We start from the raw sequence: 12,549 nt of genomic DNA, 5'->3' as shown, positions 1-12,549 counted from the left end.
CCCAAACCCTTTAGGGATTTGTTCTCATCTGTTTGGTGGTGGATTCCAGTCTCAAGCCATAGCCCCAAAGGGACCTGGAGGGCAGGAATTGAGGGGTTTGTCCCTTGTTGGTGTCCTCTGGAGTCAGCCCCAGCTGCCCTGTGCCCAGACCCTTCCTGCAGCCTGTTCCTGTCCCAGCGGTGTCGGTGGCACCGTCTCGGCCCCCCTGGGCACGGGGCTGGCTCTGAAGGTGACACTTTGTGTGCTCTGCTGTGCTGTCCCCAAGCCCAGGGGACACGTCTGGGCCGGCTGAGCCCTGCAGGGTGAGCAGAGCTGGGAGCAGCTCCCAGAAGCCTGGAAATGTCCTCTGGTGTCAGCGTCAAAGCGCGGCGCCGCCTGCGCTGTCAGCTCCATCTAGGTGAGACAGTTCAGCCCTGTCAGAGCACTGATCTAGGCAAGAATTCACTTTTCTTTCCTTCCATCCCATGCCCGTGGTGGCCAGGTGGGAGGTGCCATGGAGCAGCCCTGCTTTGAGGTGAGCTGCTCCCTCACGTGCCAGGTTGAGTCTCTCAGCGCTCGTCCACAGGAATGAAAGCATTATATTTCCTAGGTTTTCAGAGGAAAATCACATTGGCAGGGTTTATTTCAAAACATCAGAAACTCCTTAGTGAGGAATTAAAGAATTCCTAGAAAACTGGCTGCCTCTCTGCAGGGCTGTAAATTAGAATGATTTCAAAAGAGCACAGACAGCGTGTCATCTTCCTCATTCTCAGGCAGAAGCTGCCTGAATAAACAGTCATAGAATTGTAGATTCTTCTGGTATTATGTAAATGGCTTCATGCTTTGATGTCCCTCGTGTCATTAGTTTGACACTAGCTGGAATTAATGGCCATAAAACTCTATTACAAACGTGGCACAGAGATTTCTCCTGACTGCCTCTGATTCCTCCTGTGAGCTCGCTGCCTGTGCCACGGGATTGGGGAAGCTGAAAGTAGGTCAGGGTGATGTGTGTGAGCAGGGATGCTGGAATCACAGCCACAAACAAACAGCACTGAGTGCTGAAGGGAAATCTGCTATTTTAAGCCCTTATTTCCATTATCACCATCTCATTCTGCACAACAAGCATGTGGGGAGGGGTGTTGGGGCCATGCACCCACAGATGGGATCCAGGAAGGAGGAGAAAAAATACAAATGAGTGTATAGAGATATATGTGTGTGTATGTGTGTGTTTCAAGGGTGACAGTAAATACTGTCACTTCTGAATGGCTCCTCTCCATCTCATGTGAGGCACAGTGAAAGTGCCAAAATATGTAGGTCAAAAGAAATGAAGTATTTTGCATCCAAGCAGCAATCAAGTGCTGGAATTCCAGGTTGGATACACTGGTACCGTGTGGTGGAACGTGGGGCAGGATTATGGGGATGTTTTCCAGAGTTCCCACACTCCTTACATATTCATAATTCATTCCTCATCCTCAGAGGGGCTCCCTGACTGGCAGCTCTTGGGGACAAGTGTGGGCTCCCAACCTGAGCTGAAGAGTTGGGATGTTTTGGGCCTGGAGAAGGGTTAATCATGGAGCTTCCCTTAGGACAGCTGGCTGAGGAAGGGTGGGAAACAAGGAATATGAGAGGATTGGCTGTTTTCAGAACATGAGCAGGAGGGAGAAAAGGGCAATAAATTTAAACTCACCTTGGCAGTCAGGGATGGCAGGAGTTAAACCTGTTGGGAAGGTAAAGTGCTAAAACACTAATGGAGGGAAGTGATTTGTATAGAAAAGGCACTCACAGACCATCTCCAAGGAGGCTGTGTCAAATGCTTTTAAGAGTCTGGAAAAAAAGGAGGAAATTAATAAAAATGGAAGAGAGGACTTAGAGCTGGAGAGATTTAAGGAGTGCCCAGATTATGGTGCACAGTGATTTACAAGCACTGAAGTGCACGAGTCAAAGGAAGAGGATTTCCAGTTTATTAGAGATAAGAGAAGGTTGGAAGAAAGCTGTTAAATGGAGATGGAGGGGAAAGTGATGCACAGGAGGCTGCAGGGTTCAGCCCTTAGCCTGCTTTAGTTCTGGTTGTTATCATTTGATAAGGATTAGAGCACAGGCTCCATCCAGGCCAGGGAGCAGGACCCAGGGCAGCTCAGGGGTGGGGATGGGTGTTCCAGGTGATGGACAGGCACCACCCTGGGCTAGGGGTGTGAAGGATTATTAATTTGTAACCTAGTTCATTAAAAGGTACCAGGACAAGTGCTGACACAAGCAGAAAGAGCCAGCTGGAGTGATGAAAGTGTCAGGGGGCAGCAGACGAGGTGTAGCTACAGCGGGGTGCAGTGAGAATATTTTCTTCATATATTTTATGTGCTGTAAGTTTTGAGAGGAGTCAGAGTTTTGTGCCCTCCTCAGCCTGAGGAGTAGCTCCTGCAAAGTGCTGTTAGTGGATCAAGTGAGCTGCTGTGTGGACCTTGTTCTTCCTCGTGGTTCTGTCAATATTGACTCTCCAAGGAGCACACTTGGAGCTTGTGATCCCCAGCAGAGTCTGTAAGTGCTGCTTTTTCTTCTTTTTCTTTTCTTCTCTGGCCCTGAGTGCATTTGAAAGAGGAATTCAGGTGCTGGATGGTGTCAGGGGAGGATGTGGGGCTTGCAGCAGGCAGCACAGGGAGCAGTGGCCGTGTCCTGCTGGGGCTGTGGGAGCTGGGCACTGCTCCAGCTGCTCCTGCCAGGGCCTGGCTGGGCAGGGGGACTCACTCTGGGACGTGGGGAACGTGTGCTGCCTGCTGAGCCTTGGAGCACAGCTCAGGTACCCAGCTCCCACTGAGAGGGCAGAGCTGGGCTGCTCTGGGTGCTGGGGCACAGCAGAAGGAGAAGTCCTGGCCTGCCCTGGGATCTGAAGGTCAAGGAGTGCTTTGTGCTCAGCAGAAGAGAAACCTGCAGCTCTGCTCTTCATGGTGAATGTGCTTGGGTCTCAGAAGGATAAAGCTTAGGGAAGGTTTGAGGTACCAGATCATCATCAGTGGGAAGCAGGGGATATTTTCTTTTTGGAATTTTGCTGACTGTTTATTCCTCAGGTGTTTTTTTTAAATTTCACTCTGTGGCTCTTGGGTTTCCTGGGAGCAGGAGGCACTTTGCAAGTGCCAGTCCTGTGTGCAGACTGGCAGCAGATGGTGGTTTGGCTGCTCTCCTGTGTTTGTGGTGTCCTGAACCCTCTGCAGGTGTTGGCATCAGCCCAGGCTGCAGCTCAGGATTCCCTGAACTGTGTTTGGTACCAGCCCAAAATCTCAGCTGGGCTGGAGGGTATTCCTGGGCCTCCTGTGAGCAAGAGCAGAACCAGAGAGTCCTGGAATGCTGTGGGAAGGGACCTCACAGGGTTCCACCCCTGCCATGGCAGGGACACCTTCCACTGTCCCAGGCTGCTCCAAGCCCTGTCCAGCCTGGCCTGGGACACTGACAGGGATTGGAATCCTCAACTTCTCTGGGCATCCTGTGCCTGTCCTGTGCTCCTGAGCCCCAGGGAGTCACCACACACCTGGGAGGCTCCAGAGCACATTCTCCAGCTCACAGCTGCTCCTGCTCACCTTCCAAATCCTTGGGTTCCCTGTCTGGGTCTGGTGAGTCTCTGGTGGTGTTTGCTCATCCCTCCCCCCTTTTCCAGAGGCCATGGGTAGATCTGTGTCCCTGTCCTAAAGACTGCTTCAGTTTTCCTGGGGGGAAGGAACTTCCAGACCTGCCTGCCTTGAAAGCCCTGCAGGGTGACAATCCCTGTGTCCCTGTGTGAAAGGTCTGAGCAATCTCAGCAGTGACCTTTGAGCAGGAGTCCTGGTGCTGCTCCCTCCTGTGCTGTGCCCTTGTGCAGGGCTGCTGCTCTCAGTCCTGCCCCTCTCCTGAGCCTGGCTTAGCCTGGAGCCCAGGCAGGCTCCTCAGGGCTGAGATCTGCTCCAGCTCTGCCCCACTGAGGAGCTGGGGTTGGAACTGGAGCCCAGGCAGGCTCCTCAGGGCTGAGATCTGCTCCAGCTCTGCCCCACCAAGGAGCTGGGGTTGGAACTGGAGCCCAGGCAGGCTCCTCAGGGCTGAGATCTGCTCCAGCTCTGCCCCACCAAGGAGCTGGGGTTGGAACTGGAGCATTCCCTGCATCAGGCTGGAGCAGTGTAAATTTGGAAACAGCCCTTTCAGGGGAAATTGCCTTTGCCTGCTCAGAAGGAGGGCTGACAGCACTGCGGGTCACAGCTCTGCAAACTGCACTGTCACTGCTGTGCCAGCACAGGGACACTGCCCTGCCAGGGTGGCACTGGCCAGGGAGGGGCTGCCACCCCCCAAACCTCCCTGGGGCTCCTGCCAGGCTGCTCTGGGGCTCAGGAGCTGCTGTAGGGCATGAAGCTCTCTCTCAGTGGGAGAGTTCGTGGAAGCTCAGGTGCCCCTTATTTTACACCGAGGTTTTGTCCCTCAGGATGGTGTCACATCACTCCCTGCCCTGTGTGCTCATGGCTCTGGGATCTCCTGCTCAGGAGCTGTGGCCAGGCTGGCACAGGGAGGAGGAGGAGGCTCCAGCTGGTGCTCACAGCTCAGCCTGGAGGAAAGAAGGCTCAGGGGGGACCTTGTTCCTCCAGAACTCCCTGCCAGGAGGGGACAGCCAGGGGGGTCGGGCTCTGCTCCCAGGAACAGGGACAGGAGCAGAGGGAACAGCCTCAGGCTGGGCCAGGGGAGGGTCTGGGTGGGCACCAGCAGGAATTTCCCCATGGAAAGGGGGCTCAGGCCTTGGAACTGCCCAGGGGGGTTTGGAGTGCCCACCCCTGCAGGTGTCACCTGGATGTGGCACTCAGAGCTTGGGGACAAGGTGGGCATTGGGCACAGGGTGGATTTGATGATCCTGGAGAGCTTTTCCAACCTGGATGATTGCAGGATTCTGGGATCTCTGGGGCTCTCCCTGTGCCAGCACAGTGGGGTCTGGACAGGCCTCCTGTGCCCACTCCTCACTGTGATCCCTTTGCCTCAGAATTGAGTTTATTTCAGCTTCACACGTTTCAGGCAGGGCAGCCTGGGCAGGGTGCCCCAGCCCTTCCTCTGGGTTCCCCTCCTCAGCTCTGAGGCAGGATGCAAGGCCAGGGCATGGGGCAGGGACTCAGCTGCCTCAGCCCTGGCATTGCTGCCCTGGCCTTTCCACAGGACATGGTCTCTGCATCACCTGCACCTCACCCTGCGCCTGCTGAATAGCTCTGGGGGTTTTGCCTGGCGTGGATGGAAATATTCCCTGCCTGCAGAAGGCTCCTGGCTTTAGGAAGGAGCCCCAAGTGAAACAGGAGGAGAGTCTCAGTTGTGCCACTTGACTGAGAAAAACCAAACAAAAAGTCCAAGCTGGGACACCTTCCACTGTCCCAGGTGCTCCAAGCCCCTTCCAGCCTGGCCTTGGGGACCCAGGGACCCAGGGGCAGCCACAGCTGCTCTGAGAATTTCATCCCAGCCCTTCCCAACCCTCCCAGACAGGAATTCCTAATTCCCAATCTCCCATCCATCCCTGCCCTCTGGCACTGGGAGCCATTCCCTGGGTCCTGTCCCTCCATGCCTTGTCCCCAGTCCCTCTCCAGCTCCCAACACCTGCAGTATTTCCAGTGTGGTGTGAATAAGGCTTTAGTGAACCTTTTGTTAAAAAACAGAGCTTCAGGTGCCTTTGTTGTTAACAGATGAGTCTTTGTTATTAACAGAGGTTATTACCAGGTGGCTCTGTGCAGGCTGGCTCCAGGTGAGGAGTCTGGGGAGGTGGGAGCTGGGCTGTCCCATGGTCCAGGGCACTGAGGAACGAATCTGAGCAGTGCTAAGGATTCCTCACTCTCTGAGCAGCTGATGTTCCCCGTGGGGAGCAGGAGCAGCAGGACAAACAGGGAGCAGTTAGAGCAGAGCTGGGAGCCCTCTGCACCTCCCTGGTTCCACCTCCCAGTCCATGACAAAGCAATCACTGTGAAAATTCCCTCTGGGAAGGAGAAGTAAGGAAGGGAAAAAAGCTGGACAAGAAACTGTAGCAACTGCATTTTCTTTTCCTTGTAGATTTTTTTTACAAGGCAGAACATGAACCTTGTGTTGAACTTTCAAGTTACTGACTTTGCATCTCTGAAGTTTGGAGATAGTGGTTCTGACAGTTGTAGGCACGGGGCCCTTTTAGCATTCAGAGTTATGTAACCTCATGGAATTTCAGAGGGAAGGCAGCAAAACCCTTCTGGAACTGTCAGCACCCTCTGAAATGCCCTGCAGTTCCTTGAGGGCCTTTCATAGATTCCTGATCATCTTCTTCCCATCCAGCTCAATGGTGGAATTTAATTTGCTTCTCATTGCAGGGATTTGAGAGTGCCAGGGCAAGGGGGAGTGGGCTCCCAGTGCCAGAGGGCAGGGCTGGATGGGATATTGGGGAGCAATTCCTGGCTGGGAGGCTGGGATGCAATTCCCAGAGCAGCTGTGGCTGCCCCTGGGTCCCTGGCAGTGCCCAAGGCCAGGCTGGACACTGGGGCTTGGAGGTTGGAATGAGATGATCTTTAACGTCCCTTGCAGCCCAAACCATTCTGATATTCTATGAAATAAATGTATTTTGTGTAATCTCAGCCAGCACTAGCTCCTGGGATTAAATTTTCCTCTCCTGCAAGGACAGAAATGTCTTTTCCCCAAAAAGCTGGGTCTGAGGAGCCTGTGGGGGCTCAGCAGGCGGGAGGAAGCTCTGCCAAGCCCAGCAGCTTTGCCCAGAGCAGGGAATGCAGACTCTGCCCAGCTGGGTTTGGAGCTGCCCAGGGCTGGACCCTCCACAGCCTCTCTGGCCAACCTGCCCCGTGTCCAGTCTCGTCAGAGTTCAGTTTTCAGTGGAATTGCTGCATTTCACTCTGACAGGAGCAAAGGGAGGGAGTAACCAGCTCTGACAGCTCTGCTCTGGGTTTGGAGCTGTCCTCCATCAGGGCTGCCAGCTCAGTGATTTAGACATTCATTAAATGCAAAAACTTCTTGGAATCTTGAGCTCTTATTTCCTTGGATAAAAATGCACAGCCTCCCCTTTGGGTGGCTGGGTGACATCTTTTCCCATGTAGCTCCTGCCTGTGCTTATCCCTTAGATTTGGGATTAGTGAAGCTTGTCTGCAAAACTCACTCACAGGGATTTTCAGACCCTTCACTCTGAACTGAGCTAGACAATATTTTATTTTACAAAATGATGGGACTGATCATAAAGCATTGAGGGGGTATTCCTGCAGGATACTCCATGTTTACTCCAAAGCCAGCAGGCACAAAAAGAGCCTGAGCTTCTTGGGGGAGGTACCCTGTGACCTTTCAGGGGAAACTTTTGCCTCCCTAACCCTAAAGAATGTCTGGAAATAATGTCCTGGGCAAGGGAAGGAGACCCTGGAATGTCTTGGCTGCCTGTTGGGATTTTAACCTGATGTTCCAGGTAGATCCCATCGTGTAAAACACCACTGGGCAGCAGATTGAAGGGGTTTGTGCCTGAAAATCAGACAGGACATGCAGGCAAAATTCTCATTAATCCCTCAGGTGGGAATCAGAAGCTGCTCCTGGTAATAAATGTCCTGAGCACAGGCAGTTCCTCACACAGGCACCAAGTGCTCCCAAAACAGCCTAAATCTCATGTGGAATCCTTACAGCATCCAATGTGGAGAAGGAAAGGCTCCAGGGAGACCTTGGACCCTAAAAGGGCTCCAGGAGAGCTGGAGAGGGACTGGGGACAAGGGATGGAGGGACAGGAGCCAGGGAATGGCTCCCAGTGCCAGAGGGCAGGGATGGATGGGAGATTGGGAATTGGGAATTCCTGGCTGGGATGGAATTCCCAGAGCAGCTGTGGCTGCCCCTGGATCCCTGGCAGTGCCCAAGGCCAGGCTGGACAGGGCTTGGAGCACCTGGGACAGTGGGAGGTGTCCCTGCCATGGCAGGGGTGGCACTGGGTGGGCTCTGAGGTTTTTTCCAGCCCAAACCATTCCATGACTGATTCTGAAGCTCCTTTTTGAGGCTGCAGATCCCACAGCCTGCAGAGGGGGATGTGTTTGGGACTGATGGGAATTGATTGGCATGGTTGATAAAACTGCTGCTCTTTGGGGACTCCAGCAAGGCCAACTGTGCCTCCCCATGCCAGGTGATCTGGGCAAATTCCCCTGGGGATCCTCTGTAGGAAAGGAGCTCCCAAGCCTCCCTTTCCCTGTTTTCCCTGCTGGCTGCTGGCAGGGCCCTCTCCTGGCTGCTCACTCAGTAATTTTGAAGCTCCTTAACCCCGAGCTGGAGGTCTGGCCAGTGACCTGCCAAGATTAGCATCTCCTGCAGGGAAAAGGCTTTAGAGGGTAATCCTGTGCTCAGAGAGCCCCTGGCTGGACATTCCCTGGGGTGTCCTGTGTGCCAGCAGCTCCAGGAGCGTGTCCTGCCCCTGCTCCCCGCTCCCAGCCCGGGCACAGGGGTAGGTGGCCACGGGGGCACTTCTGGCTGGATTAGCTGTGAATTGGGTGCTCTGACCGAGCTGACCTGTGCAGAGAGATGATCAAACAAACAATTCCACGCCGTCAGCAGCCCTGCTAAATGTTCCACCCTCATCCTGCCCTGGGAGCAGTGCACAGAAGGTGCTTCTTGCATGGGATCCTTGTTTTTCCTCTCAGAAGCAAGTTTGCTTTGTAAGTATGTTGTTAATGGTCTTTTTTCCTTTAAGCAAGACTTTGTAAGCTCTAATCCTACATTGGTTTATATTATCAGGGCTCGTAACCGGATTTTCAGCTATCAGCCAGCTTTAATACTTGCTAAAATTGCTTTACAGGTCTGTGGGATCTGTCAGATTTGCATTTTGCGTGGAGTGCATTATCTGCTGCCACTGCACATCCACGGGCACTGGCAGCACTGGGCCTTGGAAGAGTTTGGCTTCTTCTTTTTGTTGTTTTGTGTCTTTTGTTGGTAGGTCAGAGGCAGAAGGTGTGTCTGGGGAGCTTGGGTTTGGAACTGAAAAATCCTCTTTTCCCAGTCCTTGGGAAATCTGAGATCACATTTTGTGTTCCAGGTTTGATAAGGGGAAACTGAATATTGGGATGGGGTGGGGATGACAGATGAGCTGGAAGTGTCCACGTTATGGCACATAACTTGGGAAACATTGTGGGAATAGCAGAGGGGGTTTGCTGGTGGTCACTGTGATCCAGAAATCTTTGCTGTCCTGGCTCTGGCAGGGGCAGCTGGGTCCTGGCTGGCCCAGGGAAGGGGTGGCTGCTCCAGCCTTGTCCCTGTGGCTGGTCCTGCTCTGCTCTCCCTGCTCCAGAGCTGCCTGCATCCCTCCTTGCACCGGGATTCCTGCTGGGAAGCACTGCCTGGTTTGGGTTTTTAATTTGCATCTGTTGTGAAAATATTGTGTGAAGAATATTCCAGTCTTGGGTTTGGATTTGGAAGGATTTGGCAGAGGCAGCTCCCAACTGCTCCTGATGCAGCTTGCAGCCGGCTCTGGGGCTTTGCTGCAGCTCAGGGCTTGCAAACACTGACTGAGTTTTGCTCAACTTGGTTCCATCTGATGGCAAATGGAAATATTTCCCTTCCCAATTCCTTTTGTCTCCTGCTGCTCCCTCCTTCTCCAGCCCCAGGTGTGGTTCCCCTCTGTATTGAAAGGCATGAACACAACCTGGTACTAAACCCCCCCCCCCAAAGTGGAGGGTTTTATTCAGGTTTACCTTTCTGACCCTAATTTTATGTTCTTCCCTGTAAAATCTTTCATCATGGCAATATGCCAATATATTTTTAGTGCTAACAAATAGATTTGTTTCAAATCTTCAGAGTTCAAGCAGTGGGTGCTCTCCATCAGCCTCAGTGTGGGTCCAACCCAGCACTCTGTTAATGTCATAATATCATCATATCATCTTTGAGGAAGTTTTGGAATGTTTTAACTGCTCCCAGGCTCTTCCTCACACTGTCAAGGACTTTTAGTGTCTTCTATTTTTTTTTTTGCTTTAAATAGTTTTATAGACACACGAATGACAGGCTCCTGTCTAGAGGAATTTACAGTGGAATCTAATTAAATCCCTTGCTGTTCTGTACCACAAATAATGGTAAATAATAATAATGTCTCTTGACACATTGCAGTGGCACTTTATCTCCAAAGCACTTTGCAAAGCTAAAGAAAATAATACCAAAATTACATTATATTATCAAAGAAAATATTAATAAAATATTTTCTCCTGAAATGATCAGGCTTTTAGCTGCTGCAGGCTCGGACAGTGTTGCCCAGGCTGAATTTGGTTTTCCACGGGACACACGGGGGGTTGTTGTCCCCTGTGTCCCCCTGTCCTTTGTCAGGGGCAGGCAGAGGTGGTGTCACCCTGCCTGGGAGCTGCTGAGTGCCCCTGCTGAAGTCAGCCATGGCAAATGGAGCCACTGAGCAGAATGAAAGCTCTGAGCTCTGGCAGAAAATCAGCGTGCCCGTGCCAGGCCCTGCTGCTGGGGGCTGCAAGGCAGGGCTGGGATGGATGGATGGGATGGATGGGGTGGATGGATCTGGGCAGGGCTGCAGGGGATGGATGGGATAAGGGCAGGGCAGGGCAGGGCAGGGATGGGATGGGATGGGATGGGATGGGATGGGATGGGATGGGATGGGATGGGATGGATGCGATTGGGGCAGGGCTGCTCAGCATGGATGGGATGGATGGATCAGGGCAAGGCTGCTCAGGATGGATGGGATTGGGGCAAGGCTGCTCAGGATGGATGGGATTGGGGCAGGGCTGCAGGGGATGGATCAGGGCAGGGCTGCAGGAGATGGATCAGGGCAGGGCTGCAGGGGATGGATCAGGGCAGGGCTGCAGGGCTGCTCAGGGTCCTGTTCTCCTGGAGCCAAGGGATGGGAGTGCTGTGATCCCTGGAATTCCCCTTTCATTCCCAGTCTGGCTTTCCCAGCCTGTGTAAGTGTAAAAATCCATTTTATTTGTGTCCTTGGACCAGCATCTCTCTAGGATCTGTTCTGCCCCTGGCAGCTCCTGCAGGGGACACCCAAGTGGGAATGTTGGGACAGGGGCAGGTGGAGTTCGTGTCCTGCTCCTGCCCAGGGTGGCACTGGGGACACGGTGCCAGCACCACGGTGTCCCTGGGCACGTGGCCCTTCCCTCCATGTGACCCTCAGAGGGACACCAACCCCGGGAAGCTCCTGCCTGGCCCGGGATTGGCTGGGAACGGGGACACAAAGGGGGCACAGCAGGGATGTCACACACGGGGAGTGTCACACACAGTGTCACACACAGTGTCACACACACAGAGTGAACATCACATACACAGTGTCACACACAGTGTCACACACAGGGCGTGTCACACACAGTGTCACACACACAGTGTCACACACACAGTGTCACACACACAGAGTGAACATCACATACACAGTGTCACAGTGTCACACACACAGTGTCACACACAGGGCGTGTCACACACACAGAGTGAACATCACATACACAGTGTCACACACAGTGTCACACACAGGGCGTGTCACACACAGTGTCACACACACAGTGTCACACACACAGTGTCACACACACAGAGTGAACATCACATACACAGTGTCACAGTGTCACACACACAGTGTCACACACAGGGCGTGTCACACACACAGAGTGAACATCACATACACAGTGTCACACTGTCACACACGGGGTGTGTCACACACACAGTGAGTGTCACACGGCCCTGGCTCACAGGGCCACACCCTGGGGACGTGGCAGCACTCGGAGCTCCAGAGCCTGACTGGAAGTAATATTTACATTAATTGTATTAGTCATTACACATATGCATTTATATTTATATATATGTATATGTGTGTATATATAAATAAAAATATGCATAGAATAATGTATAATACATAATTTACATATATTTATAAATATATATTATATACATTACATAATGTAATGTAATATATAATAAAAACCACATGAAAATATATAAACTATACATGATAAAATATATATTATAATGTGCAGTATAATGTGCATGAAAACATGTAAAATATATTATAAAGTACATATAAGATATATATAATATATATAATATATATAATATATATAATATATTATATATTATATATTTATATATTGCATTCATTTATAACATACATAACATACATTATCTAATATATTATTATAGACTGTATTCTCATTTTAATTATTGTTTGAATTATTATTAATTTACTATTTAAATAATTATTAAATATTTATATTATTAATTAGAAGTATTATTTAATATTTACCCCTAATCAGAGCTTTGGACATATTTCAAACTCCAAGGAATCCCCTCCTGCTCCTCTAAACCCAAACTCTCTGAGCAAATTGTTGAACCCAGCTGATGGTTTGTACTGGCGACCTTTCCTTGTTTGAGATGTAAAACAAACTCCAAGCCCCACAAAAGCCATTTTTCATCTTATTATCTCTCAATAACATTATCATCATCATCATCATCATTATTATTATTAGAGCTGAGTCTCTGCCCACCTTGCAGTGAGCTCTCAGCCCACCTGACCCCTCCAGGTTGTTGTTTTACAGACCAGGGTTGTGTTTTTAATTAATTCTTCCCTTCTGGTCCTTCTGTGCCTTAACATTAGGTTGTTTT

At 51.4% G+C, this 12,549-nt stretch overlaps 1 protein-coding gene across 6 annotated transcripts in view; it reads left to right on the top strand.

Annotated features, from left to right (window-relative positions):
- Window positions 1-12,549, top strand: part of MAP4 (microtubule associated protein 4) — a 152,438-nt gene that overhangs the window by 73,098 nt on the left and 66,791 nt on the right. The window lies entirely within an intron of this gene.

This window comes from Agelaius phoeniceus, chromosome 1, assembly GCF_051311805.1.
Source record: "Agelaius phoeniceus isolate bAgePho1 chromosome 1, bAgePho1.hap1, whole genome shotgun sequence".
Lineage (NCBI taxonomy): Eukaryota > Metazoa > Chordata > Aves > Passeriformes > Icteridae > Agelaius > Agelaius phoeniceus.
The sequence above is the reverse complement of the archived record's forward strand: the minus strand, read 5'-3'. Positions and strand labels throughout refer to the sequence as shown.